At 44.3% G+C, this 14,997-nt stretch overlaps 1 pseudogene; it reads left to right on the top strand.

Annotated features, from left to right (window-relative positions):
• Nucleotides 1-452: 452 nt before the first annotated feature.
• On the top strand, nt 453-10,227 carry LOC136480388 (uncharacterized; annotated as a pseudogene).
• The last annotated feature ends 4,770 nt before the right edge of the window (nt 10,228-14,997 follow it).

A 14,997-nucleotide genomic window follows, 5' to 3' on the forward strand; every position in this document is an offset into this window, starting at 1 on the left:
TAATTACCTGGTGTCGGTGCGAAAAGTGACCAACAAGTAAATATTTGTCGTTTTGTCGTATATTGTGATCGGATGTGGCCTAACACTCAATGACAAGGTTTCTACTGGTTCAGGCAACGTGCCCTACGTCTAGTTTGAGTCGGTCGGAGACTTTATTCCTGAGCCCAGGTGCTCGAAGTTTGCTGTGGGGTTACAAACGAGTGGGAGTAAGATGGGGTGTTAGAGGTCCAGTCGGACTCTAGACCGAAGGGCCAAGAGCGACTGGAGCTCCTACGTGCGCTAAGTATTCAAACGTATGCTCTGTGCAGCTTTAGAGGTCTAGAGCTATGGAGCTATTCGAGTGCTTAGAATATCTAAAGCTTAGCAGAGAGAGTCGGAATGATCCGTCCGTTGTTCTCTGCCGTTCGTCGGTCTTTTAGGAGAGAGTGCATCCCCTTTTATAGGTTAAGGGGATGGCCTTACAGGTGAGAGAGAGTGTGTGTGTGCTACCTAGTCTTGTTGCCCACGTCGTTGGGTACAAGACAGTTTGTCGGTGCCCGCAATACTGTTGATGGCTAGATGCATGTGGTAGGTTCCATCATGTTCTTCTGGTATGGAAAATATCGGCGTCTACCATACTGTAGGACAAATGTCAGCGCCCACAATACTGTTCAAGTTCTGACATATCTGGAAGGTTGCAGAGCACCCTTCTGACATGGTCTGGCGAAACTGTTCTACAGGTGTGCAGGGTACGGTCCTCGGTATTGTGGTTGACTTGAGCGCCTTACCTTATCTGCTCCGCCTGATTTCTTGGGTCCTCACCGAGCGGGTGTCCCTGGCTAGTCGTTCCCAGTCGGCTCCAACCGCACCGGTCGGAGAAGAGCCATAAGCAAAGGTTTGGTGTGTTCCTAGTTGGAGAAGCGGGTCAGAGTCGGAAGTGAGCGTCGTCCCCTCCTTGTCCAGGCCTTTCGGTCGGAGAAGCGGGTCGGAGTCGGAAGCAAGCGTCGTCCTCCCCTTGTCTAGGCCTTCTGAACAGAGAAAGCGGGTCGGAGTCGGAAGCGAGCGTCGTCTCCTTCTTGGTCAGGCCGTGGTGCGGCTGCGTCCTCCTATTCCACGCCGGTGACTGTAGTGGTGAGCGGATGGAGCGATTCGACTGGTACGCGCCCATTCCCCGGGTGGGGAGGGAGGCCGTGAGTCGGTGTCGCTACGCGGAGCTCTCCACCTATTGAATGGTGGTGGTCTCCACTAGCGCCCGGAGGTGCCGGTGGACCGCCTGCTCCTGGGGGTCGACAAGCTCTGGAAGGCCCCGCAGAAGCATCGCCGCAGCGGCGATGTTCTAGCCAGCCCGAGCGAACTATGGGGGATCGTTCCCCCCATCCACGGTGTTGCACTGGACCTGGCGGGCGCGACCACGGGCGTCGCTCGCTGGGTTACGCGCGTGGGGCGCAGCGTGCTACGCCGAGCGCACCGGCGCAGGTGGCGGCTGGCTCTGCCACCTTTGTCGTAGTTCCTCGTCGTGCTCCTGCGCATGCGTGAGGGCCTCCACACAAGGGGCTGGAGGGGTTGAGTCTGTAGAGACTCCGCTACCACCGGTGGCTGTCCTAGAGTGTCTGCCATAGCGCACTCCCGGGACAGAGGATGGCTAGGTGCCACGACGTCGCCGATGCTAGAACCGTCGCTTTCAACCTCGTCATCCATGAGGTCATGGAAGGAGGTGGGAGCGTAGCCCGCCATCCCCATGAATTCGAATGTGAGAGGGGGTGGCGTCAGCATCTTTCGGAGCCCCCGTGCATACGCGTTCGCGGGGGACACGAGGCCGTAGGGGGTCGGTTGCATGGCGGGTTTGGTGGGGACAACGGGGTCCCTTCGGAGAGTCAGCGGAAGATATTAAATAGCGAGTAAAGAACAATATGTACGTTACTCATAGTGGGGTTTGAGCCCAGCGTGGGCTCGGAGCGAAGCGCAGGAATCTCGTCGTTGAGGTCGCCGGGTGGCCCGGAGCCGATAGAGGGCACTCCTCCTCCGATGGGTGCCGGGACAACTGCCTCCTCGCAAAGGCTAAGCACGCCGAACCGGTCGGCGATGAAGTCCAGGCTTCCGAAGAGGAAGGTCTGGGATGGCTCGAAGACGGGAGGAACTCACATCCCAACAGGTGGGAGCGTGGGAAACTCCAGCGAACTGAAGCGAATCGTATCGCTTGAGCCCGTCATGCCGAAGATGGCGGAAAGGTGGGCCATTCGATGACAAAAAGCGTGAACGTACGGCGTCCTCCCCACGGACGGCACCAACTGTCGGGTGCGAAAAGTGACCAACAAGTAAATATTTGTCGTTTTAACGTACGTTGTGATCGGATGTGGCCTAACACTCAATGACATAGGGTTTATACTGGTTCAGGCAACGTGCCCTACGTCCAGTTTGAGTCGGTCGGAGACTTTATTCCTAAGCCCAGGTTCTCGAAGTTTGTTGTGGGGTTACAAACTGGTGGGAGTAAGATGGGAGTGTTAGAGGTCCGGTCGGACTCTAGACTGAAGGGCCAAGAGCGACGGGAGCTCCTACGTGCGCTAAGTATTTGAACGTATGCTCTGTGTAGCTTTAGAGTTCTAGAGCTATGGAGCTGTTCAAGTGCTTAGAATATCTAAAGCTTAGCAGAGAGAGTCGGAATGATCCGTCTGTTGTTCTCTGTCATTCGTCGGTCTTTTAGGAGAGAGCGCATCCCCTTTTATAGGTTAAGGGGATCGCCTTACAGGTGAGAGAGAGAGAGAGTGTGTGTGCGCGCTACCTAGTCTTGTTTCCCACGCCGTCGGGTATAAGACAGTTTGTCGGCGCCCACAATACTGTTGATGGTCAGTTCATGTGGTAGGTTCCATCGTGTTCTTCTGGTATGGCAAATGTCGGCGCCTACCATACTGTTCGTGTTCTGACATGTCTGAAGGTTATAAAGTACCCTTCTGACATGACCTGACAGTATTGTCCTACAGGTGTGCAGGGTACGGTCCTCGGTGTATTACCGACGGCCAGAAACAAATACTTACTACTTACGAACAAGCCGAACCAAATCATCCCATGAAAACGACGACTAAAAGTATGTGGGAAATATCGTTCAGCCTGTGGATGGATTGTTTGTTTGTCCGTACCTACCACTACCAACCAGTAACAACAATACCCGCGGATCACACACACCACCATTATACACGTTTATTTAATCCAATAACAATAATCTAACAATACACTTCACGTCGATCGCGTTCCCATCCATCTTGCTTCACCGATCGAGCTGCGTGCCTACCTGGCTGCTGGCTGGCCCGGCATGTGCAACTTGAACGATCGCAGAATCAGTTCAGTTTAATTCTAACTCGGTTTTATAGTACGACATAATTATTGCTAAATGAGCTTGTGTGAGAAGCTCCAATCAATCAAATGGATTTGGATGAACGGGGAAGTGGTGGCAGTGAGAGTTTTCTGAGAGTTTCATTTGCATTTAATAGCCTGCCACGTATGTATTTTTATGACATGCCAATGTTTTAATAAAGAGAGAGAATAAATAAGTTTCGTGGGGATGAAACTATCTTGGTACGATTATCAACTCTCTATGAGTCTTAGAATTAAATGTCAATGAAACCATGGAATAAAATTTTGCATCAAGAGTGGGTGTTTAATCCCAGTTTTATTTCATTATATATGCCATGGCAATCTTGAAAACAGCGTAATAAAACTCTCCACGGAGACTGGCCTTAGCAATGTATTATTACCCCTTTCGGATGCCGTCAGCTTGACAGCAGACCGGCCGGCACCCTTTTGAATTCCGCGGCTCAATCTTGTGAACGTTGTTGCAAATTAAAGCGTGCGCATAAAAGGAGATCTCCATGGTTACGGTTGTGTCCAGCAGGCCACCAGAATTTGGTTTTAATCTTTCTCGTTCTGTCTCCTTTTACTTGCTAAAGTCGGTATTAGTCGGCGATCCAGATTGGGTGACAGGTGAGGTTTCCAAGTGGATGTGCATGTTGTCACATCCCAAAATTTTTGATTTTGGGTTATGAATAGAAAACACTAAATAAACTCAATGATTTAAATATTTGGATAAAATTTATTAAGTTTAGTTTGAGCTAGCACAAATTTAGTTATAGAAAAATATGAATTTTCAAACTTTTCTGAATTAATTTGATAGGCTTTTGCGTGATGTTTGTCTGTTGCTTGACTTTGTGTTGTGAGTGTGAAATTTTTTGAAAAAGCGTTTATTAAGTCGTTTATCTTTCTCTGGCTTGTCTCCGTCTTTCTATATCATCAAATTCCTTGTTTCCTAGCTTAAGCTATGGTTTGGAGCTTCCCAAATCTTTCCTTTGTAATCCAAATCACTCATTTCAGTTTCTCGTCCATCAACTTATCTCTACAGGCTTTTCAAGAGTTTTTTTAGCTTTTTTCTAGAACTTGTTCCCACTTTTCTACAAGCGTAATCTAATTTTTAGATGCCTCGAAATATCTTTTGATGAGCTCCAAATACATTGTTTGGGTTCATCGTGTGCCAAAGTATCTCCGGTAATTTTCCATGAATTTTTGAAGCTTTCGGAGTATTTTTCATTGCTTAAATTCAATTCTAGACTTTTCTAGAATTATTTTAATCCTGAAATTAACTAAATTCCAAAAATAAGAAAACCCCTTTTGTTCCACAAACCCTTAAAGCCCATGTGCAATAATCCTAATAAATCATAAAGGCCATGTCTTTATTTACTAATGGCTTTAATGTTTATTTAGGGCTATTAGTGAAGTTGGAAGATGCAATATCAATTAGTACCATCTTGTTAAGGATTAAGTCTACATTTGGCCCCTCAACTATTGTCTTGGTCTAATTTTAACCCTCAACTACAAAACCGTTCAAAAACGGTAGTTCATATACAAAAAATGTTAAATATGATTAATTGCTACATGAATATGTTTTCTTTATTTATAATTTGATTAGTTAAACCACGTCGTTTTCTTTATTTATAATTTGATTAGTTAAACCCCGTTGAATATATTAAAAAAATAGGTGTTCTCACATGCTACTTTATTTTGTAAGGTTACGGTTTAATTTGCTTAATTTATACTACAACATTTATGAATAAAATATGATTAGGTTTAACTTGGTTTCTAAAGGAAATACAAATTGACTAATCTGTGTTGTCATTCATATGAGTTTTCTTAATTAAAATAACCCAAGCCTGTAGTTGTTTCTTCACTTTTATAATATAATTAAATCTTTCAATTGTCATTTGTTTTTAGCTGTTAGCTCCGTTTTTGACGTCTCTTGCGTTCTTGTAACCGTAACCACGAGCCCCTTTTAGCACGTTGTTTTTAAAGCTTTTGCTATAATTGTTGTAATGTGCTTAGCTGTCTTTACTTTGTCTGTTTGTATGTTTTTGTGCTTGGTGCTTGCTTCGAGTAGAACGAGAACAGTCTATGAGCACTGAAGATGAGAAGGTGATGACCAAAAGCAAAGTATGTGAAAAATGTGAGCAAGAGCAAAAAACAAGTATATCAAGGGATCATCCTTGTTTCCCATTCACCTTTAATCATTTAATACATGATGCATGTGTCTATCTTATTACCCTTAAGGATATCCTAGTTGTTGATAACTTGTGACTTGATACCTATGGGATAATTGAATTGGATAGTACTTTGCTAGTGCTTAGATTAAATAACCATGATCTGTAACCTGACTAGTGGTATATGTAATAAACGTTAAAATATGATTTTTAGCAACATGGAATAAGGGGGCTAGAGTATTATTTTTGTGGTGCTCTAGATTCCTCTCCTTAAGGACTTATCAGTAAGTGAATTCTCCCGAGACTTACAACCATGAGTGTTATATGGCTCTAGCTTTAGTCAAGTATGAGGACCTTTTCTAGCTCATAGTAGCTTACCGAAAGGTGCAAGAGGGGCTCCAATCTATATATTCTCGGCCTACCAAGAGGGTGCACTTTGGTTTCTTTGTATTTTTATTAGTCACCCCTTGGAAGGGAGTTCATGCTTATTGATGGGGAAACCTAGCGGGCTACACTTGTTAGACGAACCTTTGAAAGACTTTATAGTGATCGAAGCCGGCTCACCTTGGAAGTGTTTTGGGAGTAATTAACCCAGACATATGGGTATCACGGCACATGTGAAAGTGTACAACCTCTGCAGAGTGTAAAACTAGTATATCAACCGTGCTCATGGTCATGAGCGGCCTGTGCCGCTTACTGAATAGATGGCGAACACTAATGATACTAATGATACAGATGCTCACTTATAATAATTGTTTTTGCTATACATTAATCTTGTTTACATAATCGTATGGTTATTTGGGGCTTACGCTAAACTTGTTGCTACTCAATTGCTAAAATTATGACTTACTAAAAACCAATCGCAGTAAACCAGTGTCAACCTTTTGAGCCTCATGAACCCTATGTTATATTGCTGAGTATGACATGTACTTATCCTTGCTTTACTTTTTAATTCTTTGGAAAATCTCGGTTGGGTACCAGATGGTTAGGATTGTAATCAACCAGTCAGTTGTCCATGTGGAGTGGAGTTTTCATCTGAAGATCGGAGTGTTTTTCCGTTGTCTTCTATCTAAGGTTGTATTCTTTGTTTTAAGTACGTTATGTATTGAGCGTTGTCTTTTGATATTACCCTTATTTGTAGCCATATGTGTGATTTGACTTTCTAAGCTCACATATGGTGTGTATCTAGTTTTATTCTCAAAACCAGGGGCTACAACATGTGCTTCAGGGACTCAAGGTCCCAAGCAGATGTGTGCTCAAATGAGTTGGAACGACTCATGTCCAGTGTTGGTATAAAGTCCAATTTCAAGCTGAATTGGGTTCGCACTTTGCTAGTTTCTCTTTTGTTTTTCCAAAAATCCAGATGTTTTTTGTGAAACGGCAAAAATCCAGATTGACATTGGAAAATTTGCATGCAATGCAACAGTGCTTATCGTGCACATATAGCAGGTCAAGTATATGTGATTCAAACAATCCGAGTGCCGTATGGGTATGTTTGGATCCTGGGCAAGAAAAATACTAGCCTCGCTAGGCTAGCCACAGCGTTTGGTAATCCAAAAAAACCTAGCTTTTGGGGGCGACCTTGCTCTGCTCGCCCAGAAAAGCATCGCTCCAGAGGGAGAGCCGATTCGGCTCACCTTCAACGGCAAATCGCGCTCGTGCCGAAGAAAATGTGCGCGAGACGATCTCATCTGCAACGAACTCCGCTTTTCCCCCATTCACACCGCCATGTTCCTCAGCGTCCCATGCGATTTTTGCTCCAACAGCGCCATAAATCTAGCCAGATCTCAGTTTGCAGGCACCATAACCTCCACCCAGTAGCTCCATTCTCGTCCTCTCAAACTTGACCGCTGCGAGACCACGAGATCGATTTCCCAGGCTGTCTTCAGCAGGACAGAGAGCAGAGCAGGGGACGACAGAGAGTAGGGACGGAGGAGCAGGTTCCTCCTCTTCATCTTGCAAGGTCTGTAATCAATCCCAAATGTCTATTTTTTCATCCAGAGATTAATTGTGATTGGAATATGCCTGAGGACTCTTTAGATTGGGGATTCATTCCATAGAGTAGATGGTGTGCTTAATGATTGGGCTCCAATGTGCGCAGCACACTGCAGTCTGAAGATCTATTTAAAGGATAATCATGTGATTTCTAGTCAATCCTCTCCACACATAGATATTTGCTACTGTATCAACAATTCCTTGAAAGAACAATTACTCTATTCTAATTACTAGAGGTGTTGTGAAGTGATTTTGGTGAAAATCTTACTCTGAGTTTCAAAGGTCTTTCTCTGCTATTGTTCTGGTTTTCCTGATTTTTGTTTTTTATAAGTATTTACCTAGGCTAAAGTTTCTGAGATCTTAAAGGTGTTTCTCTTTCTCTTGTAAAGCAAATGGTGAAAATATTGTCCTTAGTGTGGTTTCATATGAACTTTGTGATACCCTACTTATGTCCTCTGTATCAAAGAATTCATTTGATTTTTACTCTGTACTTGTAGGTAGTTTAACTGTTTGTCCTTTGTTGTTTGATTACTATAGATGGATGATAGTGCTATTGTTAATAGAATGATTGCATTCAATAGCGCTTCTATTTTAGCATGGTTGATATTGGTGATATTTCAACGCAATACCGGTGATCCTATACGATACTCAGTGTTAGAGAGGAGTAAAGAAAGGCTGAAGTATCTACAGAACTGTATTATGGTGAGGAGAAACACTGCATCTCAGAGTTGTGCATGGGAAAGTAAGTGCTTTTCAAGCTGTGTCTAAAACTGCGTACTATGGGAGCACTTAGAGATACTTGGCATTGTACCATAGAGGAACAAATTGCCATGTTTCTCACTACTGTAGGACATCATAAGAAAAACAGTGATATTAGTTTTCATTTCACAAGGTCAGGTGAAACCGTTAGCCGATATTTCAATCAAGTTTTATATGCAATTGGACAACTTGGACCTGAAATGCTTAGGCATCGCTCTCTCAATATACCATCAAAAATTGTAGGCAACCCTCGGTTTGATCCCTATTTTTAGGTATGGCCCTTCACTATTTTATACCAAAATAGCTTATTAATAATATATTAGTATGTACTTATGTTCCTATACCAATTGAATGGCTAGGATTGCATCGGCGCAATTGATGGTACCCACATTCCTTGTAATGTTCCATCAAGGATTGTAGATAGGTTCCGCGGTAGGAAAGGTTTTCCTACCCAAAATGTTCTTGCAGTGGTCGATTTTGATTTGATGTTCACGTATGGAAGTGCTAGTTGGGAGGGGTCCGCACATGATTCCACGGTCCTAAGACATTCTCTTGAGCATCCAAATGGCCTTCGAGTCCCTGAAGGTTGGTGTGTAGTCTACCTTTGGAACACTTACATATACAACTTAGTGATATTAATTGTGTTCCCAATGGCCTGGTAGGTAAATACTACCTTGCAGATGCTGGCTACGCAGCAAGGAGAGGATTTCTACCTCCTTTTTGTCAAACTCGTTACCATTTGCGTGAATGGAGGGGCAATAGAGCGTGGAAACAAAATGAGCTATTCAACCTAAGGCACTCATCCCTCCTAGTTACTGTCGAGAGAGCATTTGGGACACTAAAAAATCATTTCAAAGTGCTGACAACAAGACCATATTATCCCTTCCCTTCACAAGTACGAGTTGTCATAGCATGTTGTATTCTTCATAACTGGATCTTACAAAATGGGGGACCTGATGAACTAGTCTATAGCGAACAAAGTTGGTTTGAGAACTATCCCAGAATAGCTGGACGTGTTCAATGAGATTTACGTGAGGAACAGAGGGAACTACTCCGAGACAGGGATGCCATAGCTAATAGTATGTGGAGAAATAGGAACAATGTTAGGCATGGCTGATGTGTGTTGTTCAGTCATCTATGAAACTATTTATTATTTTTGTGTTGCAATGTAAAGTAGTCCTTTTTATTGTATTCATGGATTTCTCTGAATGAAATGTAGTTTCTTTACATGAATTATCTTAATTACATCCACATAGTCATATGAGGTATATGAATTTTGTAATCTCCGAAAATATTTTAAGTACTGTCACATGCAGGGATGGCAGGAAATAACGTTGTGTGGCAGCCCCAGGTGGTGGAGGACATGCTACGATGCTACAAAGAGAAGATACAAGCTTAGGGAAGACTAATGGTTTTTCGTGAGATACATCATGGGGAGTGCGCAAAACAGATTAATGCAAAGTATCAAACAAATATCATAAATTTGAAAGGTTATCACAAGTATCATAAGCTGAAAGGTCAATGAAAGGTTATACTGCAAGCAAAGAATTTAAGCGGAGCAAACTTTGATGATGTTAAGAAAATAATACTTTATGATGAAACAGAGGTTGTTAGGATGCAGAATGTAAGTCTTTCTATCCTTATAAATTTGATTTAGTTATGTTACTTATATATTATTATAGTGAAGTACGAAATTAAGACCGGACATGTGCAGCACAAAGATCCAAGGGCGAAATTTATAAATGTCCCAATCCATTGCTATGATGAGATGGAATTCATTTTTCAAGACAAGCATGCAACTGGGGAGTTCACTGTTCTACAAGCACCATACGATCTTCCTTCCACTCAGGATGGAGATTTAATTGGTGATAAGAATGCGAATCATGCAGAGGATGTTGACCCAGATTGCTTGCCTGAAGAGGAGGACGGCAATAATGGGGGAAGCTCATCTAGTAAGCGTCCTGCTGCTAGCTAGTCTTGTTGCCCAAGCCGTCGGGTACAAGAGAGAGCGAGACAGTGAGAGAAAGAGAGTGTGTGTGCTACCTAGTCTTGTTGCCCACGCCATCGGGTACAAGACGGTTTGTCAGCGCCCACAATACCGTTGACGCCCAGATGCATGTGGTAGACTCCATCGTGTTCTTCTGGTATGGCAAATGTCGGCGCCTACCATACTGTAGGACAAATGTCGGCGCCCACAACATTGTTCGTGTTCTGACATATTTGGAAGGTTGCAGAGCACCCATCTGACATGGTCTGGCGATACTGTCCTGCAGGTGTGCAAGGTACGGTCCATGGTATTGCGGTTGACTTGAGCGCCTAACCTTATCTGCTCCGCCTAATTTCTTGGGTCCTCACCGAGCAGGCGTCCCCGGCCGGTCGTTCCCAGTCGGCTCCAACCACGCCGGTCAGAGAAGAGCCGTAAGCAGAGGTTTGGTGTATTCCCGGTCGGAAAAGCGGGTCGGAGTCGGAAGCGAGAGTTGTCCCCTCTTTGGCCAGGCCTTCCAGTCGGAGAAGCGGGTCGGAGTCGAAAGCGAGCGTCGTCCCCTCCTTGGCTAGGCCTTCCGGTTAGAGAAGCGGGTCGGAGCCAGAAGCGAGCGTCGTCCCCTCCTTGGCCAGGCCTTCTAGTCGGAGACTGGATTGCTCTTCCAGCCTGTCGTTAGGTATCTAGGCCGGCCCAGGAGTTGTGCGTCATTTGTAATGCCATCTGCTGGGCCGAGCTTTTGCTAAGAAGCGGGCCCATTAGAGACTCCGGGTTTATGAACCCGATACATATGCATAACGTTGGAGCTTGTAACTAATAATAGTAAGTTTATGGTCCAAAAAACATATATTTTTTTGAGCTGGGACGAATATACTGTAAATTTTCAGTAATTAAATTAAAGCCTTATATAATGTGTTTGCTCGTGTACATGGGTTGTGCTCACGTTGTGCTCACGTACATAGTTCAGTGTAAACTATGAGGATTCAGCTGTCTCTTAGGAACAAGGAGAAGAATAGACAATTAGTAGCACCGAGAAGAGGCAGATTTGTGCTCATGTACATAGATCGGTGTAAACTATGGGCATTCAGCTGTCTCCTTTTAGGAACAAGGAGAAGAACAGACAATTGGTAGCACCGAGAAGAGGCAGTCTTGTGCTCACCTTTGTGTTCACGTACATAGTTCAGTGTAAACTATGTGCATTCAGATGTCTCCTTAGGAACAAGGAGAAGAATAGACAATATAGCACCGAGAAGAGGTAGACGTGTGTGCTCACGTACATAGTTCAGTGTAAACTATGGGCATTCAACTGTCTCCTTAGGAACAAGGATAAGAACAGACAATCAGTGGCACCAAGAAGAGGCAGACTGCGTGCATTGTTATGGTCGACAAAATGCTTACATTGTTTTCACCGAGAGTATTGAAGCTACTATACAAATGTCGTTGTGTATATATACACACATTTACATAGAGCACGCATCATCGCTACAGGGTACTGCTTTCTTCTTCTTCTCTGGAGGTTGTCATGTTTTTTTTTTGGTTAGTTATTGCTTTATAAAATGTTCCTTTTAACATTTTAGTAGACTGTTTGCTGCTCGGTTGGTTTATGGCCTGGAGCAATCCATTAAGACATCTGCTTAGTATGAAAGTAGGATGTCTATCGCAGTATCAAGTTTATTCTTGCCAAATTAAAGATGATAGCATTAGTTCGAAACAACATGTTATGTTAATTTCTATTGATTTTGTCAGTGTTGCTCCATTATTGATTCTTATTGGTATTATAACAGTTTCCAAAGAGAGAAAAGCTAAGGATAGTACGTGATCATGGCTGCCCCCGTGAATGAAGACAACATGGCCCGAACTGGTTGCCGAGGACCTTGACACTGCAGTGCTCCAAATCAAGAGCGACCGGACGGATGTACAAATGGTCGTTTGCGTACTTTTGAATTCTGGTCCACCTCCACCCGCCCCTCAAGGAATTATACGGGTTGTTCTTTACTACGCCATCGACGAACAAGGTTTGCGATACGTTTGTGATGAGCCACCTCCGACTATTGGCTAGGTTGCCTTTATACTTTTTTATGCCTTGATATATGAAAGGCAAGCATCATCAATTGAATAATACGAGCGAGTGATAGAGCTCAAGTTCCTTTTATGGTTGATTTCATATATGTACGACATGTTTGTGATGAATCTTCTGAGCAGTGTCCTACTCAATATATGTAATAATAAACAATGAGATGTCTTGTGTTGAGTAACATATGTCTGGTGAATTATTTATATATAGTCCTTTTAGGCGCAATTATGTCATGAGAAATCGGCGAGCAATACATGACACACTTGTGTATAAGGCTGAATAACGAGCTGGCTCGGCTCGGCTCGGCTCGTTAAGATAACGAGCTAGCTCGGCTCGGCTCGTTATCGTAACGGGCTAGAAAGCCAGCTCGGCTCGGCTCGTTAAAAGCTCAAGTTGGCTCGTTAAGCTCGCAAGCTAGGTATAAAAAATACACAAAATATAATATTTACATTTATCTCAAGTTTGAGAATAATAATAATATAAAAGAAATGCATCTAGACCAGTTACCAGTCAATTTATAGGATCTAGACCAGTTACCAGTCAATTGTAAAGTGCAAGACATGAAATAATACAAAAACTAATATAAGTTTTGATACTTTTTTTCTTAGAAGCTTGGCTCGTTTAGCTCGCGAGCGGCTCGCGAGCTGGCTCGAGTTGGCTCGTTATAGCTAACGAGCTAAAATTTTGGCTCGGCTCGGCTCGTTATTATAACGAGCCGAGCCGAGCCAAGTCGAGCCAGCCACGAGCCGAGCGAGCTAACGAGCTTCGAGTTTTTCGTCCGGCCTTGTGTAGATGGTTCCCAATATTGGCATGGAGCATCCTGATCATGGATTGTTATAACTAGTTGAATTCCGCACGCGTTGCTGCGGGAATTTTGAGGTTACAATTTAGAGAACATATCAGCAGTTGAATGGGGAAAAGATGTAAATGAGATATTACCGGTGATATCTAAAGTCAACAATTTAATTTGTCGATGATAGTTGACTAAATTCATCCTAAAGGGCATATATATACCAGCATATACGTATAGGCTGTGAGCTTTGGAATACACGTGGCTTTAGTAGAAAAGCCAAAAAGAAAAGATAAAATGTAGCAGTATTCATATTATACTACCTATCAGGTAAACTAATCATTAAAAGCTATGAAATACGAAAGCTTAAAAATGAAAATATATGATCATATAGAGAGGCATAAACTAAGGTAAAACTATTATCCAGTTTGAATCCGAGCTCAAGATTATCGAGTTTGAACCCGTAACCCTGCCTACTCTCCTTTTCTATCTTTTCACACATCTTCGGGCACTCGCTCGTTCAGCGACACGGCACCTCGCACACATGACGGCCTTGACCTAGTGACGACGGAGGTGGTGTCTAGAGGAGCAGGCTGTGGCGACCGATGCTCATTGTGCCGGAGACGGTGCGGTGCCAGGAATAGAGGCAGCTGGAGGAAGATGGGGTGGCGTTCACTCGCGGTGCCCGGAATAGAGGCGGCTGGAGGAAGATGTGGTGGCGCTCGCTCAGTCAGAAGCAGCGCTGCGCCGGAGGAGGAGGTGGAGATGGCATGGCGTTCGTGGCGGCGTGTGGATGGCGTGTGGATGCTGCCGGTGAAGGTGCCGATGGGTTGCTTGGCTCGGAGCATGGACACGATGGAGAAGGGCGGTGATGGTACGTTGTTGGTGTCCAGACGTCTCGCGTCGTCGACACCATCTTCCACGCGCCTCTTTGGCATCCGATGTCCAAGGATCGCGGCTTGGAGCTGCTACCCGCAATGGCGTGAGGTTCCACTACCGGTTGTGGCGCTGCCATACTGATGGCCTGAGCAGCTGGATCCACTGCCGACGAGAGCAATAGCACAACTATTTAAACTAGATGAAACTGAAAGGGAACCATGACACCTAAGAGGAGGGATAAATTAGGCAACTTAAAATCTAACTCCAAAACTATGGCCTCTTTTTCTAACCCTAGCAAAACTTAAAAATCACGTCTTCCATCCTATTGAACTACAAAACAATCACTTGCAAATTTATTAGTCCAATTTGGTTGTGTTGGTCATTAAACACCAAAATCCAAAGTAAATGGGCCTAGGATTCATTTTCCTTACAATCTATATAATGCACGGAGAAGGCATCCCTACTGGAAAATCGAATTGTTCTGTGGGTGAAGAATTTTTCTGTGCGTTTTTTTCGGCACGCACAGAAAAAGTATGATTTTTCTGTGGGTTTCAAAATATCCCGACAGAAAAATACGAAAACCCACAGAATAATTGCATAATTTTTCTGTGCGTGACAATACACACACGGAAAAAATCAGAACTCACAGAAAAATGAAACTTATTCTGTCGGTTTTTTAAAAACGCACAGAAAAAATAAAATGCACGCACAGAAAAAATGCTATTATTCTGTCGGTTATTTTAAAACGCACAGAAAAACAAACCCACGCACAGAAAAATAACCCCAGAAGTCCTAACCCTAACCCGCCGCGGACTCGTCCGCTCGGCTCACGCACGCACGTTCTCCCCACTCCCCTTCTTCTTCCCCGCCGCACCGTCCCCTCCCCTCCCCAGCCCCCCACACTCCCCTCCCCTCCTCCCGCACCCGCACCCGCACCCGCCGCATCCCGCCCCTTCCCTCCCTCCCCTTCTTCCTCGGCGCGGCCGGTGCCGCCCCCTCCCTCTCCCCCCCCTCCCCTACC

Source organism: Miscanthus floridulus, chromosome 9 (genome assembly GCF_019320115.1).
Source record: "Miscanthus floridulus cultivar M001 chromosome 9, ASM1932011v1, whole genome shotgun sequence".
Taxonomy (NCBI): domain Eukaryota; kingdom Viridiplantae; phylum Streptophyta; class Magnoliopsida; order Poales; family Poaceae; genus Miscanthus; species Miscanthus floridulus.